This window comes from Pan paniscus, chromosome 16, assembly GCF_029289425.2.
Source record: "Pan paniscus chromosome 16, NHGRI_mPanPan1-v2.0_pri, whole genome shotgun sequence".
Taxonomy (NCBI): domain Eukaryota; kingdom Metazoa; phylum Chordata; class Mammalia; order Primates; family Hominidae; genus Pan; species Pan paniscus.
Genome location: NC_073265.2, coordinates 36,974,212 through 36,998,870, shown reverse-complemented (window position 1 = coordinate 36,998,870; position 24,659 = coordinate 36,974,212). Strand labels below are relative to the sequence as shown.

Sequence of the window (24,659 nt, the reverse complement as noted above, 5' to 3'; positions counted from 1 at the left end):
ATACTTGGGAGAAGGGAGGTACATGGAGCTTAGCCCCATACTCAGCATTTGATTTTACCTTATGGAGACTTGATGATTTTATATAATATTTATACTTATATTATTATACATAATATATTGTTATATTTATATTATATATTGTTATATTTTTATAATTTTATATTTGCTAATTTCATACAGCTTAAGGCTCTATAAAAATGAGAGTATAGCTATAAAGAAAAGTCAAATTTCTGGCAGTCACAAGTTTAGGTCCCACCAAGAAGGAAGAGTTCCAGTAAATAACCAAAGGCTATCATTTGGGCCTCTGACAAGCTACACTCTAGAAGAGGAGAAAAATGTGAGGTAAACCATGTTTTACAAAAGTTCCAATCCAATCCAATAAGCTAAGTCCCAGACTGAATGGATATAATCTCCCACTCTAGCTGCTTGCCAGAAGAGATAAGATTATACTTCTTTAGAAAAAGATAACATCATCCAGAGACTACAATTATTTACATACATTGCCCAACATTCAAGTAGAAATTATCAGAAATTCCAAAAACTGCAGCTAAGAGAGAGAGAAAAAAACACAATAGAAATAGGCTCACAAGTAACCCAGATATTAGAGTTACCAAACATATGTTTTGAAAATAACTGTGCTTTTTTTGTGCAAGAAAAAAAGATGACAAAATGGAGAATTTCACCAGAAAACTGGAAATCAATAAAAAAGAATTTAATAAAAATTCAACAACAAGGCTGGGCATGGTGGCTCACACCTGTAATACTTTGGGAGGCCGAGGCGGGGGGATCATGAGGTCAGGAGTTCGAGACCAGCCTGACCAACATGGTGAAACCCTGTCTCTACTAAAAATACAACAATTAGCCAGGCATGGTGGTGCACACCTGTAATCCCAGCTACTCAGGAGGCTGAGGCAGGAGAATTACTTGAACCTGGGAGGCAGAGGTTGCAGTGAGCCAAGACTGCACCACTGAACTCCAGCCTAGGCGACAAAGTGAGACTCCATCTCAAAAAAAAAAAAAAAAATCAACAACAAAAAAGCACAATAAATAACTCATCTTCTTAATAGATGAGTTAGCAACATATTTGTCAGAGGTAAAGAGAAGATTAGTGAGTAAGAAGACAAACAAATAGAAATTATCAGACAGAAATATGGAGAGCAAAAAGTTTGAAAGAAACAGACAAGAGAGTAAGAGACACAGAATTTTTGTGAAAGAATTAACATACTGGAGTCCCTGAGACTGCAGAGAGAGAAATGGACTAAAGCAATATTTGACAAGATAATGGCTGCACACATTTTCAAAACTGATATGATTATAAGCCACACATTCAAGAAATTCTAAGAAGTTCTAAATACAAGGAAATAAAGTTAGACACATCATAGTAAAAATGCTGAAACAAGGAAAATTTTAAAAAATATTACACACTAAGATATATTAACTTCCAAAAAGCAATAAAAATATGGACAGCTGACTTATCAGTAGAAACAATGGAAGCCAGCAGACCATAGAATGACATTTTTAAGTTGCTGAAAGAAAATAAATTTCCAGCCTAGAATTCTACAACCTGTAAAAATATTCTTCAAAAATGAAGGCAAAATAAGGATGTTTTAGACAAATAAAAACTTAGATTTGTTGTTCCAGATGCAAACTAAAAGAAATATTGAAGGAGAGTTCTTTAGGCAGGGGAATTTATAGGGAAGGTTAATGCAAATTTTTAAACTTTAAAAGAAAATTTATTTTGTATTTTTAGTAGAGATGAGGTCTCACTATGTCGCCTAGGCTGGTCTCAAATTTCTGGCTTCAAGTGATTCTCTCACCTGGGCCTCCCAACGTATTGGGATTACAGGCATGAGCCATCATATCTGGCCACAAGTTCTTGTTATGGTTATAGCATAGTAGCCAAATTTGAAATTAATGAATCCCAGATAGAGAAAGTGGTATATAGTCTTTGTCTCCCTGAAAACTAGATAGTTCAAAGGAAATTAGAATGTAGAAATGGGGTAGACCTACTTTATCGCTAGCCCAAAGAACCCAGAGAGATACCATGTTGATTTGAAAGCTATCCTCTAGCTCTCATCCCAAGATGCCACTATACAAAGAGTATCTGCTTAGACTCTCCTACTCCACCTGCCTCAGGATCTGAATGTGGAGCTGGTTCCTTTTAGTTTCCTGATGACTCTTCCAGACCTTGGGCCTCCGTGATCTTACAAAAAGTCTTTCGTCGAAGTCCTGCCCTTCCTCCTCTCTTTTACCTGATAGTTTCCCAGTCATTTCCTCTAGCTTTACGAAGACTTTACTAGCCTCAGCCCATGGTTCCATATGGAGACTTCAGCCTCAAAATCATAAAGCAATGCATTGTGTGCTCTGATGCTAATCGCTTGTTCTTCCAGCTTGCTCATATGGCTCTACTTTCTCATCAGGACCTTCAGCCCACTAACTGTTCTTTTCTGCTAGTCAGTCTTCTCTGATCTTGACATACCTCTTTATCCATCTTAGGTTGTCAATGGTCAATCATGTCCATTATTCTGCCTGTGCTCCTGACTGCCCCATCCTCTGTGTCCTTGTCAGCTTTTCTTGCAAAGTCTTAACCTTGGATGAACTCTGCCACTCACCTTCTGCACCTTCTCCAGAGCAGCTGAGCACTGGTTGAGACAAGCACACTCTAGGACAACTCGCTAGCAATGTAACAGAACTCTTTGTCATCAACTACAAACAGCATCAAAAACTCCATGGAGATCCCATGTTTCTCAATTAAATTAGACCACTCCCCAAATCCATAAATGTAAATTTCCCACTTTCCTCAAGGCCCTGATCTGCTATGTCTCCACACTCTGCTACTTACATTCCTCCCTCCAGCCCCACAGCTACTTCACATAGAATATGAAAGCTGTAAAAAAAAAAAAGCTTCCTCATTTTTCTCCTTTCCCATTGCCAAATACATCAACTCTTTCCCATGTGTTTTTTTTTTTTTTTTTGACAGTGTCTTGCTCTGTTGCCCAGGGTGGAGTGCAGTGGTGCAACCTTGGCTCACTGCAACCTCCACCTCCCAGGTTCAAGCAATTCTCCTGCCTCAGCCTCCAAAGTAGCTGGTATTACAGGCGTGCACCACCACGTCCAGCTAATTTTTATACTTTTAGTAGAGGTGGGGTTTCATCATGTTGGCCAGGCTGGTCTCAAACTCCTGACCTCAAGTGATCTGTCCACCTTGGCCTCCCTAAATGCTGGGATTACAGGCGCGAGCCACTGTGCCCAGCCCCAATTTAAAGCAATTGGATTGCTTTAAATCCAATCCCTTCACTCTTTTCTGGAATAAAAAGACGTTGATTATATTTCTCTCTTTCTGGTATTTTCTGTAACTCTTAACCATTTAAGTACTGTCCATCAGCGCTGAAATTTGTCCATGTCTCCCTCATCACACACACAAAAGGAAAATACCTCCTGTAGCCCTGATCCCACTCAAGCTATCACCTGGGTCTTCACTGCTCTTCACTGGCATTGAAACAAACTTTGCTCTACTGCTATAATTTCCTCACCTCCTGCTCATTCTTCTACTTTCTGTGTTCTAGTTCCTCTGTCAGTAGAGACTGACGACCTACAAGTACCTAAAGGCAATGGACATTTTCCAGTCCTATTTCATTTGACTGCTCAATAGCTTTAGAAGCAGTTGACAGTTCACAGCTTTTCCAAACACTGCCTTTCCTTGCTTTTCCTCATACCACATTCTTCTGACGGTTTACCCACCTCTCTGTCTGCCTGTTTGTTTCCCATTAGTTTTCTAGACACAACAAGAATGATCTTTTCAGAATATAAACCTAATCATGGCATCTCATAATCCTCCAGTAACCTTCTATTACTCCTGGGATGGAGCCCAAATCTTTTAAATGTGGCCTTCAAGGTTTTTCAGGTTCTGAGTCCTGCCCCCTCTCACAAGGAGTCCTGTCTCACCTTGGGCCTCTATCCCTCTTGTGCTTCTACCACTCTGCCTCTGTTTTCAGCCCTGGAATATGTCATGTCATGCCACCTACCAAGCCTCGCTCCTCCTTTCCCTCTATGATGGCCCTTTCTGCCTCCCATCCTTGGGCTAGTTAAGTCCCCCTAATTTTTTAGAAAATAGGGAAGATTTTTTTTCAGTCCCTTGGGTCAAGTATATCTCACAGTTGCCAATTCCTAAGACAGCTGTAAATCAACTGTGAATAAAGGAATAAGCAGAAGAATGAACCATGTGTCTTGAATCACCACATCCCCGCTGAATCTCTTAGCGCAAGGTTAGCATTTTGGACTCCAGTTTAATTTAGATTGATTTAGTACCACTAAACAAACAAGAGAGGGCAGCAGACCCAGGGGGGATGGGCCCCTGGGCCTTCCACTTCCCAAGAGCATGGACTTTTTCTGCTGAGAATGCTGTAACTAAAGGAAGAAGAGGGGGTGGAACTAGACCTGTGGCACAAAGAGCACCATTCACTCTGTAGTCTATGACATTTCAGGGGCACTGCTATTACTGTAGTCAATGAGAATGATGGCACCTGGTGTCACAGGAATTATCCATTTACCAACTATGGGTCATGAGAGCCCCAAGAGACTAAACAAAAAAGGAGCAGTGGGTTTAGGTAAGTTGAGAGAGAGCAAAGAGAAGCAACTTGATTGCTATACCTTGGAGCCTATCAAGACAAGGAGGGTTGTAATTGAAGATCAATTATAAAAGGGAGGTTTAGGTTTATATAGCATTCATGTGCCTAGATTCTAAGCAGTGTGTTCTGGGCAGGGCTTGAGATCTTAATGATCACCGTCAGTATTTAATCAGAATGGTATGACAGCTTGGCTGACACCACAAGCTTTGGAATATAAGAAGGTCATCTCCACTGAATTGCAGGCCTTCTTTCACCTTCCATGTGTGGTAAGAAGACTAGATTATTAATCATCACTATATATACAGATTCCAGGAGACCCCGAAGTAGAGCTGAGGCAGGCTACTCTGGGCCCTTCTGAAAAGCATGGGTGCTCCTTGCCTCCAGGCTCACCAAGTAACTCTTGGCTGATGTGGTGTTTTCAAGGAGCAGAGGCTTTTTCATTTAAGGAATCGCTACTGCTACCCCACCCTCCACCTCATGCATGCAGCTTCTGTGTGCAGGTGTCACATCTGAACAAATAAATACCTCCTCTCTCGCTGTGGGCCATGAGGAGATTGCTGAAAGGCCCCAACTCTGAGACCCTTCCTCATTCTAGGAATGTGGGTTCCCAGGTTAGAGGAAGAGGCTTCTAGCACTGTTATGTTACTGACACTTTATAATTAACCGTCTAAAACTCTGCCCCATGGCATGTGGAGGAAATGAAGCAGCTCTGTGACTCACCTTCCACACAGCTGAAGCCCTGCTGACACATCAGAATCTGTGAAATGTGCATTCTGAAGGAGCAAGGAAGGGCCTGACAGGAGCAGTGGAGACTCACACCATGAGGAACAAATCAGGGATGATTCTTCTCCCACCGACACTGGCAGCAAGAGAGGAAAGAGGCCAGGAACCAGGAGATCTGGGGTCACAGACTGGCTAGCTAGGTGGCCAGAGACAAGTCACTTCACCAGTCTGGACTGATTTTATGCAATACAAGGGGGCTGCTAAATTAAAACTGTAGAAACCTGTTTTTTCTCTAAGAATCCATGTTCTCCTCCTGACGGCTAGAGGGATTCCTACTTCCCTATCTAGTGGGATAAACATCCTGGTGTAATTCCCACTGCTCCAGGCTCTTTCTCCTCAACATCCAAGCATTTCAAGTCACTACCATTATAAACAAACAGCCATTCCCCTGACCTTGAGGCTGCCTCTGCTTTCTCTCTCTCCCACTTCCTTTCTCAGCCAGGCTTCTTTGAAAAGAAGGCTGAGTCCATATTCTCCATTTTCTCACTTTTCATTACATTTGTAGCCCACTCTAGCCTAACTTTAATGACTATGCATCAACCACCTAATTGCCAAATCCAAGGCAATCCTCATTTTAAATCTTCCTTCATCTCCTTGAGGCATTTAATCTCAGTGGTCATTCCATCAGCTCTTCAAACTGCACCTGTGACTCCCCTAGTTCTCCCCACCTCCCTAGCTGCTCCTTTTCATCGTCTTCCCAAATTTGTCTTAACATGCTTGCCCGTTGGATGTGGTTCTTTCCAGTTCCGTCCCAGGTCTCTAGGGATGTGCTCACATGACACTTACCTTCTTCACTACCACCAATTCACTAATCCCAGATCACACGTCCACCACACACCAGTTCCAATCCAGCTGTCCAACTCCCTGCTAGATATTTTGACCTTCGTAAAATATAGGCATTTTAAATTCAGTAGTCTAAAATTGAACTTAAGATACTTTGCCTTGACTTCTCCTGCTGAATTTCCTGCAGAGCATAGGTTTAGAGCTCGGAGTACCTGGCTTCCAATGTAAGCACTACCATTTACAAGCCATGTGACTTTGGGCATGTTACTTAACTTTCAAATTTTCTTGTTTTCCTGCCTGCAGTGAGGATAATCATATTACTAATATTATTACGATTACTGAATGAGATAACCTATATAAAGCATGTAGCCAAACCCCTTGCGCCTGACAAGAGTCCAGTAATTAGGCCGGGCGCAGTGGCTCACGTCTGTAATCCCAGCTATCTGGGAGGCCAAGGTGGTCAGATCACTTGAGGTCAGGAGTTCAAGACGAGCCCGGCCAACAGGTGAAACCATTTCTCTAGTAAAAATACAAAAATTATCTGGGCATGGTGCTGTGTGCCTGTAATCCCAGCTACTCGGAAGGCTGAGGCAGGAGAATTGCTTGAACCTAGGAGGCGGAGGTTGCAGTGAGCTGAGATCACACCACTGCACTCCAGCCTGGGTGACAAGAATGAAACTCTATCTCCAAAAAAAAAAAAAAAGAAAAAAAAAAGATTTACAACTATTATTATTGTTATTGCTATTTTTCATGTTCTTCTCAGGCACTTGTGTTTTAAGCCTGGGAGTCTTCCTAGACGGCCCCGTCTCCATCATCCTCTCCTTTGAACCTGTCAGTACATCCCATTGCTTCTATCTTTTCATTTGTCTAGAATTGACTCTTCATTGGTTTCTGTTCTCCTAGACTTCTAGTGCATTCTCCACAATGCCACCAGAATGATCTTTCTAAAACACAAATGCTATCACGTTACATCCCTGTCCAAAAGCACTTTAATGGTTCCCGAAGGCCTATGTGTAAAGTCTAAATTCATTTCCAAGATTTACAAGATTCTTCACAATTCTATTCTTGCTAGCTTCTCCATCTCACCTAATGATACTTCCCCACCTGGATCCCAAAGCAGTGTCTTCTGCCCACGCTATTCTTTCTAAAACGTCCTTCCTGAAAACTGTCTATTCACCAGCTCAAAACTTACCTGGCCCTCTCCCCTTTCTCATTCTTCCCTCTTCAGCCACACTGCTCTGCTCAGGACAGCTAGTCATACTATGATATTGTATAAATACTTCTATTGCAGAACTTATCACTCCACAGCAATGTAACTGATTTTCACATTTTCTCTATTGGGCTGTGCTACTCAAAGGATCATTTTCCTCTTTACTGCCAGGATCAGGCACAGGGCCTGGCACCTGGCAGGTCCTCAGTAAATACTTGATGAATGGAGGAAGAAATAAAGAAAGAAGGTAGAACACTGACAGGACTTCGCTGTGGCACACAGGCCACATCAAAATGAACAGCTCTCCACCATCAACCCAACAGCGAATCTTGAGTCTACCATCATTCTCCTGCAGCGCTGGCACAACATCCTCATTAGCCTCCAGTTCATGAGCTTCAGGTGCTGCAAAACCAAGAGGTTCTCTATAAAAGGCAACAGATGCCTCTTTTCACACCTACCCATCATTAACAAACTGCCCACCAGAAATGGGCAACACAGGCCAAATAACTAAATGATTTCTGTCAACCTCCCCATCTCCACCACTGAAATTCCTGCTTACTTTGCAGCTTTCCCAGAACAAAGGGAAGGAAAGCAGGGCTATTCCTGAGATTAGAGAGTGGATATATGGGACTGGCAGAGAAGAATCCTATGTGACTCTTCACTACCTAACAAATATAAAATGAAAATCAGCTTGCCTAATGGCTGGGTTATGCCTAAAATTCTGCAATGGGAAATTCTTTTCTTTGGCCAATGGCCTTTTTTCCAGTTATAAATTAAGTAATGATAGAACATACCATAAGCCAGAAACCAGTATGAAGACATTTGTAAGATCTGATCTTACCCAGCATATCAGAACATGCTGGATTCTGACAGAAGAGAAAAAAGCGCAGGTGGTAGTAGATACTATGGGAGAGAAGAAAGGGGAGGCTGGGGCTATGGAAGTCTGGGTGATCCTTATTAATGCCTTGCTCTTAAAATCAGTGTTTTCCTCAAAGTTGAGTCAATTTTATTTGAGTTATATTTTATGTATATGATAAAGCTGTCGACTTAAGTTTTCTGAAAATTAAAAACCTCTTATGCAAGGTTTTCACTTTAAGTCTGGATTTTCTTAAAGCAAAGCACACCAATATCTGAATCAGTAATACTTTGGTTACATATTAATAATTCAGAAAGGAACTGAAATTAAAAAGAGTTGGGCAGGAAGGGACAGAAAACAGGATCTAACCTGTCTTTGCCAATTCTAAGCAAACCTGGACAAGAATCCCAGCATCTGACCTGTGATCAGAACCGCTGCTCTGGGGACCATAATTCTAGCAACAATTTGCCTACAAGTCTTTGCCTTTCTGCCCTAACTCAAATTGAATAACATTCATTTTAAAGCAAAATTGTCCTAGAAACAATCCTCATTAACAGTGAAAATAATACAAGAAACTAATGAGAATATGAACCTGATATGTAAGCAGAAAATCTGCTATCCGGGAAGATGACAAAATATATCAGCCTCTTAAGACATCAATATAATAACTTGCTTTGTGAAAGTATAATGCACAAGGAACCTTCTACAATTGAAATATATATATATATACACACACACAGCAGGAGACTGTTGTGGCAGAAATGAACAATGGTGTCTCCTTTTTTCAGGGGAACCGAAGGGTTTTCAAGGCTAACTAATGACAAGAGAAATTGAAAGCCTTCTTTTTTGGTTATCTCCTCCACAGGCATATCCCAGCCAGACTGGGCTCCTCCCCTTCAGCCTCCAGGAAAAGGAGCCATTCTAGACAAAGGAAGGGCTCAAGGTTCCAAGGGATGACCCAGATGCCAAAGGACTCAGCCTGTCTGTGGAACACTGGCTTATTCTACCAGATGACCTGCTGAGGCTGCCATATGGCCTGCATGTGACATTCTGTTCAGGATATTAGGGCCTGGGTCTATGCCTGGTTCTGCCCTTTGGGCTCAGATGACAGAAGTAGAGTATGTTTGTTCTGATGCTACTGACTTGTCTGATGCAACCACCGTGTAGCCATAGCTTTCAATGTACTCCATGGAGCCTTTTCAGGCTTTCAAAGAAATGAACAATACCCTGGCAAAGAAGGACTGAGGATGGGCTGCTGCTCCTATTCCTGTCTGACAAAGGTCAAGCAGATAAATTAAGGGACTTATGATCCAGGAGTAGTGAAGCCAGTGCAGAACCCAGATGTCACAACAGAGTTCAATGATCTATGTTAGCATCACTGCCAACAACAATGGGATTTCACTCTATTTTAAAAGGCTCACATCTTAAGGTTTGATATTCTGCAAAGTGCCTCATCAGAGGTTCTCAGGTGATGTCATGCTTTAAAACAGTTGGTGATGAGTTTACAGAAGGGTTAAAACTCTAATGACCCAGAGGAAGAGAAGTGAAATTTTAAAAGCCAAGAATTTTTAGTCCCAAGTCCTTTGGTTTTCGGTCACCAAAAATAAGGCCTTTGTATTAATATTTGCCTTCTGTATTTGAAAATACAGTAACAGTTGCCTGTCTCTAACAAATGTAGAGAAAGATTACTGATTGCTCAGAAGGATTTAGAGCATTAACCTTATCAGGATTCTGTAAGTCAATCCTAACTTGTTTTTTAAAATGTACTTCCCGGGTGAAGGGGACATGGAACTCTCTGTACTATTATTACAACTTCCTGTGAGTTCATAATTATTTCAAAATAATTATTTTTTAAATGTATTTTTTCCTACCGATGGAAATGTGGCCCATGGTAAGTTAGGTTCCATTTGATAGATCTGGACTAAAAATGGAGCTGTAAGTAAGAATGAGAATAATAAACAGCCCAGGTGAATTTTAAGTCCTGCAAAGCTCAGGGAGGGCCCAGGCTAAGCCTGAGTCAGTGCACCTGTGCATTACCTGCAGCCTTTTGTCTAGGCTCTGTATCTGATGGACTGTGAACTTCTGAAACCTCTGGGTCCACAGAGGCAAAACGGGAGTTTAGGTCAATCCATGCAAGTTCTTAAAATTTCAGTTCCTAATTTTCACTAAATTGATGCAAGACCAAGAGGGTATTAAGCAAACTCAGCCCTTGCTGCCGTCAGGGATGGAGGCTGACAAGCGTTCAGCAGTGGAGTACGGGGTAGAGAACATGGCTCTGGAGCCAGGCTGCCCAGGCAGGTGCCCCAGCTTTGCTGCGCAACCAGTGATCTGACCTTGGGTGAGCTAGTTCACCACTTGGTCCCTCCATTACCCTGTATGTTGGGGATAGGATCACACTAGCAGCTACCTCATAGAGTTGCTGAGGACGGAAGGAGTTCTTGAACCAGAGATCCTGGCACATGGTAAGCACCATAAAAATCACTATTAGACCAGGTGAGTACCAGGAAGCCTGTTCAAGGCTAAAGGTACAACTGTGAGGAAGGGTGTGTGGTTCTGATGCCAGAGATAATTACGCTTCAAACCCTTATCTACATTTGTTCTCACTTTCCTTATGAATCACCTTGGGGGATGTTAATCTTATCCCAAACATTAAACACACCTGGAGATAATAGGGAGGTAAAAAATCTGGATTCTACTCTTAACTCAGCCTCTAAGGATCTGACAGACCATGAGAAAGCCAACTTGCCTCTTCCAGCCTTGGTTTCCCAATCTATACAATGAGAACGCAGGTGATCTCCAATGCCCCTTCCAAGTTGTGACATTTTATGATTTTGAGTTTGGTGCCTGCATTGAAAAAGGTTCTTCACTCAAAGTAAAATTCTTCCCAATTCACACTTCTAAGTTTTTTGTTGTAGCATTGCCGTTGCCTAGGATACAAAGTGCATGTGCTCCCTCTGTACCCTGAGACAGGAGAGCACTGCGATCGCTGCCTCTGATCTGTGACGCTGAACCACAAATGGGCTTTGTACTACAAACTGACTGATGCCTTGAACAGGGACCGAGCCTCCACTGGCACTTACGAATGTGGACTTGGCATTCTGATGGCGTCCCAGATGAAATGGCAGAGGGTGCATTTTCCCCCCCACAACCAAGTGTCCTTGGGAAATACGGCCTTTAAGTGTCTCTTCGAGCTTTCTTGGACCCAGGGGTGAGGTGGTCCCACAGGCTAGCAGATCATGTCCAATACCTTTTTCAAATTGTAGGATGTGCTGTGGGAAGCTCAGTTCACATACACTCAGGACCTCTGTCTAGGTTTCTTAGCCTCTCTCTGCATTCCCAATGTACTTTGCAGCTGATATTTAATAAACTTCTGTGTGTGGGTGGGGATTGGGGTGCCTAGCTCTCATCGATATTCAGCCTAGACCAGGGTTTGGGGAAAGAGCTTTTCACTTATAGTGTTTTATGCTCTTCAAAGCAAATATGTCTATCTACTCTAGTCCTTAAAGCTGCCCTTAGAGGCTGAGGGCAGAAGTTATTTTCTCCACTGAACTTCGTGTCAGCTTCAGGAGAACAGAAGTCATGTCTGTCTGTTCTCTACTTTATCTTTATTACCCACCATAGCATCTGGAACTCACTATCTACTTGGTAAATATTTGCTGAATTAGTAAATAGATGCTTTTCAGACAAGGAGTTAAAGAACTGCTGGAGGTCATACTGCTGATAAGAGGCTTCTGGGTCACCTGTCTCCAGGTCCATTGCTCTATGACCTCCAAGGCTAATCTCAGAGAGGCTCAAAATGGATTTGCATTGACAAAAATCAAAACTAGGTTCCACAGTGACATTCAGCATTGGTCTTACAGCTATGGGGCCAAGAGGGACCAGAGGACAGCATTTGGATGCCACTTCTCTGAACCCCCTATATTTCGGGCATGGTAAAGCACCCCCTCATTCCAGTGCAAACTCAGCTTTCTCCACCTTTCTGCCTTTGGATGTGCTGTCCCCATCACTACCTGGAATGCTCTTCTTGTCCCTTCCTCTTCATGACTGATTCCTCATGAGAAATCACTTCCCACCAGGATTTTCCTTCTTTTCCTTCTCCGGCCATGAAAATCTGGGCTCACTTTCATCAGAGCACATATCACGTGATAGTCTGTTTCCTTCTTTTCATAACTTACTCCCCCGCACTGTAGGTTTCTTTGAGTTCAGGAACTGCCTTTTATATCCGCAAAGAAACTCCCAAAAAAGTGGTTAGTCCACAGGGTTTTAATAGTTCTTGTTGAACGAATTTCTGTGTGCGACCCTGTGCCTTCTCAAGAAAAAAAAAAGTTGAAAAATCTCCACAGAGCCCTTTACCCACTGATGGTGAACTGCTAATGACAGGTCATCCACGATCACCAGTAATGAACACATACATGCACCAACATATTAAATTATGCATTAAATTATTAAATTAAGCATTAAATTACGCAGCAGTATTTCCGGTAGGCAATTGCCCTTACAGCTGCAGATGTGACCATGGTGAGATCTGGACTTCCCTTGATTTTGAAATTGTTGGGAAGGACATATAGGACTTAGCAGTGTGCCAGTGATATTGTCCGGCCCATTTCCTAAGTTGACCAATGCCTTGGACCTAGGGCCTCAAATTCTATTCTAATCACAGGAGGCATCCTGGGGAGGTATAGAGAAAAAAGAATGTTGCTTTCTTTAGACATGCAAACAGGATAAACATTGGTGAAAAGATTGAGAGAAATTAGCCTAATTATCTTTGGAGGAAAAAGTGTGACTGGTTTTCCTTTTCCCCACCTACTCTCACTATAGAGACCTGCAGCTCTTTGACAAAAAAGAAAGGATTGCAAAACCAGGAAACACAGAGGGTGTGGGGTCCTTTGTATGAAGGATACAGGGACAAGGCAGGATTACAACCAGAGTAAGAAAGGCGTTCTAGCAGGACTGGGGGAAAGAACTGGAGGGACCTGTGGGTTTCTTCCTGAGGGGCTGCATCTATTCCAAGCTGGGTAGAGAGGCAGAGCCACCTCTTTCATGTCATATGCGCTGAAAGTCCCAGACACCCTTCAGATCAGTGGACATTCAACAAGTAGAAGCAGCCATTAGTACAAACACAACCCCAGCGCAACAGGCCTGGCCTGGTTTATGAGGTGCTGTAATCACCAGTCCCCAGGCCCTAGGCTCTATCTCAAGTGGGTCGGTTATACCTTCTGCTTACTGTCTTTCAGCAGCATCCAAGCTGCCCAAGGGAGAAGAGGGAATGGAGGCCAGTGTGAAGGACAGGAGGGATCCCTCCCATGCAGCAAGGCACTGCTGGCTGCTCCCACCTCCCTCCTTACCTCACCTCTTCTGAGATGAGTGAAGGATGCATCTCTGCTGACTCCCTCTTTCACCATGGTTTTTTTTTAAAGGGACAAGTGAGAAACTGTGAGTAAAAATACTTTAAAAATTGTAAAGGTGCTATACAAGTGTGAAGAAGTAGTATTATTATCACTGCTTTATTTAGTTGCAGTTTGCATCACCCTGGTGTACTGACATCGCTTACACTTTTGCTCAAATCAGTATTCACATGTTTATTTCCACGGCTGCAGTTCCTCTGCGAGTGGCCAGCTCAGCTGAGGCCTCCTGCCCTTGGCTCCTGTTGTTCTCTGAACCTGGAACACCTTCTGCAGCTCCTCTGACTGGCAAATTCCTAGTCATCCTTAGGACCCAGCGCCAGTCTCAGACCCTCTCCATCCCTCTCTCTGCTCTCCTCGCAGGACACTCTATTCATTTCTACTGTGGATTTGCCACAGTGGGTAGAATTGCTCATCTACCTCCTGTCTTCCTCTTTAGACTGTGAGCTCCTCGAAGGCAGGATCTATGGCTTATTAGTAGAAATAACTTCCCAGGCCCAAATAGAAAATATTTCACATGTCTACTCTACTAACAGAAGAGACTTTGCTTGCTAACCTTCTTATTTTGTTTTCTTTTTTCTTTTTTTTTTTAGACGGAGTTTTGCTCTTGTTGCCCAGGCTGGAGCGCAATGGCACGATCTCGGCTCACTGCAACCTTCACTTCCTGGGTTCAAGCAATTCTCCTGCCTCAGCCTTAAGTAGCTGGGATTACAGGCATGTGCCATCACACCTGGCTAATTTTGTATTTTTAGTAGAGACGAGGGTTCTCCATGTTGGTCAGGCTGGTCTTGAACTGCCGACCTCAGGTGATCTGCCCACCTCGGCCTCCCAAAGTGTTGGGATTACAGGCGTGAGCAACCGTGCCTGGCCTTCTTATTTTGTTTTCATGGGACACACCTGGAATTACGTTTAATACGTAGATGTCACAGACTGGAAAATTAGAGCTGATTATAACAAGCCAGGGTTGCATGCTAACAAAGCACCAGGCATTATGCTAAGCACCCCCTAGGAGGTTGGTGCTATTTTGCAGATGAGGAAATAAAGAAGTAATCTGCCTTTGGTCACAAAACTAAATAATGGGGCTTAAGTCAGTTTGACTCCAATGTCTGTAGTCTTAAGCCCTGCAGCAGAGAAAGATAACACAGAAGAAAAGGAACAGAGAGGAGAAAGAGAAACTTAAGAATTTATTAAGATAAGAATACTGTCAAGAGTTTTTTAGCTTGATTTTATGATTGTTATTTTAAGACATGAGCATCATTATTTCCCCTTTCTAGTCTAATAGTCTAGCAGGTAACTGTGTCAGAAAAATAAATAAGTAAAAATTTCTATGAAAAAATCAAGTAATTGAGAAGATTCATGCAGGGAGCTAGCAAGGATCCTGCCTCCCTAAATCTTAAGTATTGGTTTCCACCTCTTCCTCCTACCTATCTTTGAAGTTAAGGGTCACCAGTGGTCAGAGGCCTCTTCCCTGTCATCCTAGACCTAACATCAAGCCTTTGTTTCCAGGCACGACAGGGCAGTGGTGCAGCAGGGACCTACCCCAAGGTCAGGGAAAATAGTATATTGGGTACCTCCCTGCTCAGGTGCTCTTGCTTGGAAATAAACTGAGGGCTCACGGCTCGCTCCTTTGGCTCCTGGGCCCTTCAAAGTTAAAGAGAGGCTCCCTTTGAAACCCTTCTTTTAAGTATCTTGCTGACCAGGCAGAGCGGATATGAGAGAAAAGTACATCAGAAGGCACGTCTCTATCTCTGGAAGGCTTGTCTATGTTTTTTTGTTTGTTTGTTTTGTTTTTTGAGACGGAGTCTTGCTGTGTCACCAGGCTGGAGTGCAGTGGCGCAATCTTGGCTCACTGCAGCCTCCACCTCCTGGGTTCAAGTGATCCTCCCGCCTCAGCCTCCTGAGTAGCTGGGACTACAGGCGCGCGCCACCATGCCCAGTTAATTTTTTGTATTTTTAGTAGAGATGGAGTTTCACCATGTTGGTCAGGATGGTCTCGATCTCTTGACCCGCTGATCTGCCCACCTCAGCCTCCCAAAGTGCTGGGATTACAGGCATGAGCCACCACGCCCGGCCATGTTTTTTACTTTCTATTTTCAACTATCAACAAAAATACTATAACCCAACCTGACAAAATGGTTGAAAAATGAGTCGCAATGCATGAAACCCTCAGGAGTTCCTGGATGATGGCCATCCTCTCACCACACCGGAGGATAAGTACCCTCATATAAACCAATGGGAAAGCAGGCACTACTTTATGAATATTTTGGCTTCACCACCCACTAGCTGTGTGATCTTGGAAAAGCTACTTCACATCTATTAAAAGTAGAAAATAATTGGACCTATCTAAAATGGTTGTTTCCGGGGTCGTAGACTTAATATACGGAAAACTTAAACTTATGCAAGTAAGTACAATTAGTATTAGCTATTATTATGGTTATTGTGTTGATATTATTATTAGCATCATTATGCTTCCTCACTGCTGTGTCCCCTGCCCTGTCATATTCTAACCTTTTCTGAAGACCACTCTGATGATTTCAATATCTTCTTCTATGTTCCAAATTCTCTCTTGGAATATTCTTTGGAAGACTGGACCAAGAAACTGCAGTTCAAATAATTTCCCTTTTCCTAGTAGTAGAGACACCTAAATCAACCACTCAGCAATCAGGCGGGATTCTCATACATATGGCTGTCAACACATTAGAAGTTAAGCATCTTGCCAGTGTACATGGACCAAATATGCCTAATGTCATCATTCTTCTTGAGATGTATCACATGCTCAGACCCACCACTAAAACCTATCTTAACAGGAAAGAGCAACTACACAGATGATTAAAAGCCCTGAGACCTGACTGCTTGTGTGGGCGGGGGGTGGTGGAATACTGCAGATTCCCCACAGTGCAAAAGTCAGTCCAAGAGGCACCTGGCCGAATTCTTTGTTGTGGAAAAGGTAGACTAGGTTAACAGAGAACCCATCCCTGGACTATTCTGGAAAGCAAAGGTGGAGGTTGGTGCTATAATATCTACTAGTCCACTGTGCTCCAACTATCTAGTTTTTCAGCTTCCCAAAGGGCTGAAAATTCTGTATGGCAGTTTATAAACACAATCTCTCAGTGTTTTTTATATTGTTTCCATTCAGAAGTGGGTGTATATATCCTCCCTGTGAATCTGGGCTATGAGTGTTTGAATAATAGAATGTGGTGATGTGATGCTGTGCCAGTTTGGGGCCCAGGACTTAATACATAGGCAGCTTCCACTTCCTATTTCTTGGACACTTGTTGGAACCCAGCTACTGAAGTATGAAACAGCCTAAGCTGCTTGTGAAGACATCCTCATGAAGTGGCCCATAGGGAGAGGAACTAAGGCTATGGCTGTCAGCCCTAGCTGAGCCCTGAGCTGACAGGCAGCACCCACTGGCCTTCCATGAGAATGAGCACCTTAGACCTGGAGCCCCCCTCACCTACTAGAGCCACCCCAGTTGATACTACATAGAGTAGTGATGAGTCTTTGCTGAGCTCTGCCCACATTGTAGATTCAAGGGCTAAACAAATGATCGTGGTAGTTTTAAGCACTAAGTTGTGGGATGGTGGCTGGGTAAATGAACCCTTCCCTGGATCCCCTCAGCACTTGCTTTATCCTGAAATCCTGCTTCCTCTGCTCTTTCCTGTCAGTCCAGCTGAAGATTGAAATTAGCTGTCAGAGCTGGAAATATTCCAGAGAAACAGAGAGTCTTTGGTCAGAATACAGATGTTATGACAATTCCCTAGTAATAGTCTTCAGATTGCTTTTCTATGTGTCAAACAGTAGAAACTTGTCCCTAAAATGTCTTGTCCCAGTCTCTTTAAAAAGTCAGGCTTCTTAGTACTATTTGCAATAGCAAAGACATGGAACGAACCCAAATGCCCATCAATGGTACACTGGATAAAGAAAATGTGGTACATATACACCATGGAATACTATGCAGCCATACAAAGGAATGAGATCATGTCCTTTGCAGGGACATGGATGAAGCTGGAAACCATCATCCTCAGCAAACTAACACAGGAACAGAAAACCAAACACCGCATGTTCTCACTCATTAGTGGGAGTTGAACATTGAGAACACGTGGACACAGAGAGGGGAACAACACACACCAGGGCCTATTTGGGGTAGGGGTTGAGGGGAGGGAACTTAGAGGATGGGCCAAGAGGTGAAGCAAACCACCATGGCACATGTATACCTATTGGAACAAACCTGCACGTTCTGCATATGTAACCCTTTTTTTTTTTTTTTTAAGTTTATCAGGCTTCTTGATAGCAATACTAGAAATGCAAATTGTTACAAAGGAGACACAACTTTACACTGGTGAAATTAGCTTCTGTTTTTTTAAAGATAATACTAGTAAAGTTGGGATGAGATCAATATATTGCACATGGCAGGGTAAATTAGTACAACCATTTTAGAAAATAATTTGGCAATGTGTAACACACATGCTCCTATATACATAAAACACACTTAGAAAACTAACCTTTGACTTAGTAATTTTACTTCTGTTGATTTACCCTTAGCAAATAGTCTAAAGTAGGAAGGAAAAAAATGAAACTTATTTTATAATGGTGAACAAACTGGAAACAGCTTAAAATTGTAAACACAGAGAAGCAGTTAAAAGTATATTACACTAGCCTCATGAAATATGATGCAATCATTCAGATAATAATAATGAAAACCAGTAATCCTCAGCTTATGATGCAATACTAGGAAGGAAAAAAAATCAGAATATAAGGTTGTATGTTCACTGATCACAACTTTATAAAACCGGAGATGCATATAGAGAAATACTAGAAGGAAATAGATTTTTAAAAATTTAAGTTATTTTAGATTTTTCCCCTTTAAAATTAATACTTTATAATTGTTTTAACATTTAAAAAAGGGAGGATGGGAAGATGCTTCACTAAAAAACATTAAGTTACCTTCCATCCAAATAAACAGCTCATTTTCTTGGTGAAGACAGTTATTGTCTGTCTGTTCAATAAAACCAAGAACTAGTACTGGGGTCCTATGGGATATGATTTTTGAAATATGTAATTTATTCTACAGGATAACTTCCTAGAGAACAAGTCCTTGCTTATGTTTTGTTTTATTTGTACTGTGGGTGTACCCTAAGAAATCACGAAGGTAATTAAGAGATTTCAGCTAAATTAGCATATTATAATTTTTGCTCCCTTTTTCCTTCTTACCTCCTACTTTTTCCTTTCTACCTCCTACTTTTTCCTTCCTAAGCTTCTGAAATATAAAGTGCTAAAATAAAATTAGCAACAGCAATTCCTATTTTGAGAGTGAACTTTAATCTGATTTTCACAAAGATCCATGCCAATTCAAAATCACTGCTGTTCTCTTGGTGCTGGTATTACAGGGATTGTCTTTTGTATTAAAAGTTAAGAATTACAATCACACAGGAGAAAGAAAGCCTGGCTTAAACTTCTCAGTGGTCAAATCTACACCAGTAAAAGCAGACGAAAAACTGATTGCAATTGTGTACTTGAATATTTAAAGCCAAAAACATTTATACCTCAGTTGTTCAAATACTGGCATTTAAGATCTTCCTCAACTCTAAAACATGCACAGGGAAATGGAGAAGGAAGTTCTGGCTTATTTAAATTCCAAAATCCCGCTTAAAGTCCTGTGTGTATGACAGCAGGAAGTAAGGACATTTTCTGTACCAGCCTTCTTGCTTTTTGCTGGAGTAATCACCCTACATCACCACGATCCAAATAAGCGACAAACTAAGCCTTAAGTAAATTCCTATCTGGATATGTAGCAAAACAGTAAATCTGTGTTTTCATAAACAAATTTCTACAGATGACTTGTTTATATTTTACTTTGAAGATACATAGCTGCTTGGAACGCTGAATCTATTTCAAAATTTGGTCACATTGAGCATTTTTCTCAGTCGTAAGATAATCATAGCAGATAAGGGTGATTCTGCAATTCTGCCTCTGTCAGGGTGACAAGGAGTCAGACTTCTCTTATCTCTGTGGCTCTTTTCAAATCAGCCCACTCAATGCTAATACAAATGTAAACACAGTTAGCCAACCATTAGGGGCTTGGGAGCTAAAATGTAAACTCCCTCATTTCTTAGTAGGCTTCTAAGCTAAACAGCCTACTGCTACACAATAAAACAGACCAACAGACTCAAGTCAGAATGTTCTCCAACAAAATAAAATAAAAATAAATTGAATACAATTAAATTAAGCTAAGTCAATAAATAAACAAACCCCACAAACTGGATAACTCATTTTAAGAGGCCCAAAGATAGCTCTGGAAAGTAGAAAAGACAATCATTCCCTTTCTCTCCTTCTGTCTCTTACACACACCCTAAATCACTTGAGTTGTTTAAAAGAATCTGCATTAACACCTCTTGATTAGTGTCAAAGTAAAAATTGTTTAATAGTTAAGTGATGAAATGTGTAGAACTAAGCATCATAGGTTTGATCTTAATTGGCTTGATACTGTGACTTACACTGGAGTTGTTTGTGGGCTTTCACCATTACAGAAAAGCTCCCCATCTCTTCAGGCCGACGGCAGGCTTGTGAAGTGGAGAGACCAACTTCATGATGCAAATGTTTAGGCGGGTGATTAGAGACACTCTGAGCATCACATTCTCTTGTGATCTTAAATTTGCTCAAGTAAATGACGGCTTCAAGCAGAACTGAAGATGTATCTAAAAATGATGATTGTGGAATCTCAGTTAATTTGGAGTTGTTTGTTTTCTCTGAAATGTCTTTTATCATTTCCATTTGTCAGTGACCTTAAGTGGATGAAAAACAAGTGTATCTGAAGTCTGTGTCTGCCATTAAACAGCTATAACTTTTAATACAGACTTTGTAGCAATGCTTGCAGAGGTGCAAGCTGACTGAACTAGGAGAGATCTTGGTTCCCACACTGAATAAATACAGACTCACTGTGTTTAGTGGTACCTCTTTCTTGCATCTTGGAGAGTCTGGGTCACTGGAGAACAGATATTTGGGCCATGATGACTATACCGTAGTGCCTTCTCTAAAAGTTACTGTTGTCATGTAAGACTGTAGGGCTGTCAATCACTTGGTACCACATTGTGGGGTCTGTTTTGATTGGTTAGTGCCCATGCCAGAGGGCTGGCAACATATTTTTATTATAATCTCCCAACACACAAAACTTCTTGGGCTGAAAATCAGAAAATCCTCAGGGATGTCAATATTTGTATATTAGAGTTTTAAGGTCTTGGCTATAGATTTTTTTTTAAGTGTGGCAAAAGTACAGGAGTGAGTTAAGTCTCTTCTGGGAAATTAGCATAAAATCTACAGAAACAAAAGGACAGATCCAAATGAAATGAGCAGAATAATACCAGTGCTCAATCAATTTGATTGTATATTTTAAAAACCACCAAACTGCATGTAGGCCTTGGCTAGAAGTCAAAGATTTCAACTACACAGCTCAACTTTCTCAAGAAGAGTGCTAATTTCAATTTTTATTTTGGTCCCATAATTCCCATAATCCCCATAATTTCTAGTTTTGAAAGTAGAGTCACCACACTTAAAACTCAAACCTAGGCTTGGCATTATTTTACCTATGTCTTATTCCCTGAGGTATCAAGATTACCAGCCATGTTCTTGGAGACCATGTGTAGTCTGCCTTAGTTTACAGCTGAGAAAACCAAGGACCAGAAATTAGGTAGCTTCCTGAGTATGTGACACAGTGGAAACTCAAGACCCAAAGTCTGTGGCTCTTTTCAACTCATGTCTGCTTACTCATATCAATACAGAGTAAATTTCATTGGTGAAAAGGAGAAGTCAGGATCAGCTACGTGATTTGCAGGGCCCTGTGTAAATAACAGCGTGGCTCTCCTTGTTCGAAAAAAATTAAGGATTTGAAGATGGCAACAGCAGAACATTCCAAGCATGGGACCAAGTGCAGCTCCAGGTCACATACCCAGGAAACTGATGCTACCTGCAGTTGTTCCATGATTTACTGGACTTTGATGCTTTGAAGGCAAAGGGGAAGAAAAGCTCTGTGAACACTGAAGATGCTCTAAAATTATCTGTTGCATGAATAAATGAATGAATGAATAACTGAGTGAGTAAGATGCTTCTATACCTAGAGGCATCTTAAAAATTACTACTACGACTGAGGGTCAGGTTGAGCTAATCCAGAAAGTTACTATGAGTACTTTGTCCATCATTTACGTTCCAAAATTCATCATCTGAAAATACTTCACAACATGATAAACCTTCCCACCCCATCACAAACAAGTCTCCAGAATCAGGTTCAACAGTGAGTGGCCGTGTGTACATGTGGTGCTGCTTCTGTGCTCTGATGGGCTCAAGAAATGCCACATGCAGACTTGTTCTTATATTTTCTCTGTCTCTTTATGCTTTTAGAAGTAGCCATCCAAATACTTTTTTTGGGGGAGGAACCAATCCATGTATAAAATCCATAAGCCTTTCCTATATGAATATTTCATATATTGCCAAACATCCTTGATTTGAAAATAGTAAATATAAAAACCAAAACTACTATAACTTAGTGAGTTTATGTCAGATACCATGCTAAGTGCCTTGCATGCATGTCCTCCTGAAGACCTAGTAACATCCTTATTTGGTAGAAATATTATTCTAACTTTCCAGTGAGGAAAACCAGCTCTGAGGGGTTAAGTGGCAGACTCAGAATTTGAACCCCGGACTCTCTGGACTCACAAGGATGCACAGTTGGGAAGGAAAATTGCAGGCTGAATATAGAGAGAGTAGCGAAGCAAGGGTTATTGCTTTCCCTTAAGGAACAAGACTCGTATTCAATAAAGCCTGAGTGAAGTTTTACCTTGGTGAACAAAAATGCAACTAGAAAACACTGACAGTAGAAATTTCAAATATTGAAAATCTAGGTGGTTAATTTTTACAGCTTCTTGCAAAGAAACATCAGCTGTACAAAGAGAGGTAAAGAAGGAGCCTCCTTACCTGTATTTTATGATGTCTTAGGACTGATTTATTGTATTATTGTACCAGGAAAAGAGGTTAAACAGGACAGGGTGAAGGAGGACTCGGAGCCAGGCCAAGAGTTCCACTTAGGTAGTCTGCAGTGTATTTCATTAAGTGATAAGAAAGATTAAAAAAAAGTGAGTGGGTACCTGTCCTCAGTAGATACAGAATTTATCACATGTAACAGAAACACTACGAAACTTTAGCTTTAGAGCTTTAAGGGTTAATGAGCTTTTTGAAGTAGGAACCATGAGAAAATGTGAATTTATAATCATGAAATGTCTTACAGAGTTGAAGAGAATCGAGTTAGCATCTGTGTCTCCACCTCTCAAGAGATAAAAGTGCCTTCATAATTACGGCTCGTGTTTACTATGATGTTTCAAAGTGTTAATCTGGCAGGGGTATCTTATTTCTCATTTAAAAGAGGCCACAGGAAAAAAATATGGAAGTATAGTGAAAGAGAAGTCGTTTTATGAATCCTGCCTACATTTTTGTAGCATTTTCTTGCAGTGTCATATCTTTTATTTTTTTTAATTGCCTAATCAAATGCAAATTCTGTTCCAAGTATGCAAAATTTTCAAATCATGCAGAAAAATATTGCTGGCCAAACACCAAACTTTGAATAGTTTGAGCACATTCACAAATGTGTTTAATGTACACTATGTGTAGGTAATATGTATAAATAACAATGGTATAAATAACAATGTATAATTCTCTATAACAAAATGGTGATTTTGTTTGTGTATCCACTGGTAAGCCAATCTCTCCCATTTGGGTCAATTGAGGTGGTCCCATTCCCCTGCCCAAGAGGCTTCATACATGAGCAGGTGACATGATGTTATCCAATGAGAGCCCGGGAAAATCTGTTACTAGGAAAGGTTTCCTGGGAGAGTTTGTCTCTTGATCTGTTGGATTCTCACCTCGAATGTACCAGTCCTACTAGGAACATGGAAGGAGCTAGCAAAGCAGAAGGTTAACAGGTTGAGAATGGCAGAGAAGAAACATGGAAAACACCTGAGTCTTTGATGACTTTGTTTAGCCAAAGAATTAACCAACCTTGGAGCAACCACATTTCAGGACTTTTTACTATGTGACTTAATAAGATCCTAATTGTTTAAGCAATTTTAAATTAGGTTTCCTCTTACCTGTAGTCCAAAGCATACTAACAATGGAAAACCCAACATTACTGAGCACCTTATTGTGTTCTAGGAACTGTGACGGTCAATTTCCATGCATTATATTTAACAGATTTCACATCTCTTTAAGAATATTTTCTCCATTTTACAGAAAAGGAAACTAGACTCAGAGGCCTAGTGATATACCCAGTTTCTCAAATCTGTTAAGGAAACAGGATGGGTTTCCAACCTACGTCTGTCTGACGTTGAAGGCTATCATTTAAAATCTCTATAGGGGCACATGTCTATGTGTGGTGTGTTATATTTTTATATATGTCTATATTTACATACACCTATGTATAGCGTGGACATATGTACATACATATACATATATGTGTAGTGAAGGCGATATCTATGGTAGCATAATCATTTATCATATATTTTGAATCTCTGATGGAGTGTTAAAGACAGCAGGAATAATTGTGGAAAAAGGCAACAAAATAAATCAAATGGCAAGAACTGGGTAAAGTAATAATTACCAAGTTTTTTTATGCGTTGGAAGTTACTTATCTGCCTTCCCTTGGATCAGATAATTCAAGCTCTGTTCTTGCAGCTAGCTGGGACATCACTTCAGATGACATCTGCATTAGACACTTATCAACCTGTACAAAGACCATACTCAATGAGGGCTACCATACACTCTCCCTTTTTCATAGAACACTTTGCCAATCTATGAAGGCATTCTCTTTCTCTTTGTCCTTGGATGCAGGCCTACAAATTTCTGAAGCACAAGCTGCAACAGCCACTACCAGTAAGTCAAGTTTGGCTCTCTACTTTGAAACTCATTTGCCCTCTCAGTTCTATGTGTTCAACTGGGGGCGGGGGGGCAGTGGC

The 24,659-nt window shown here is 41.3% G+C and overlaps 1 protein-coding gene across 17 annotated transcripts in view; it reads right to left on the bottom strand.

Annotated features, from left to right (window-relative positions):
* Positions 1-24,659, bottom strand: part of SEMA6D (semaphorin 6D) — a 587,975-nt gene that overhangs the window by 18,269 nt on the left and 545,047 nt on the right. The window contains exon 2 of one of the 17 annotated variants that reach the window (XM_008956827.4): positions 20,160-20,360. The exons of the other annotated variants lie outside the window; for them this stretch is intronic. The gene's annotated coding sequence lies outside the window, so the exon portion shown is untranslated. The remainder of the gene's footprint in view (positions 1-20,159; positions 20,361-24,659) is intronic. 17 annotated transcript variants of the gene reach the window in all.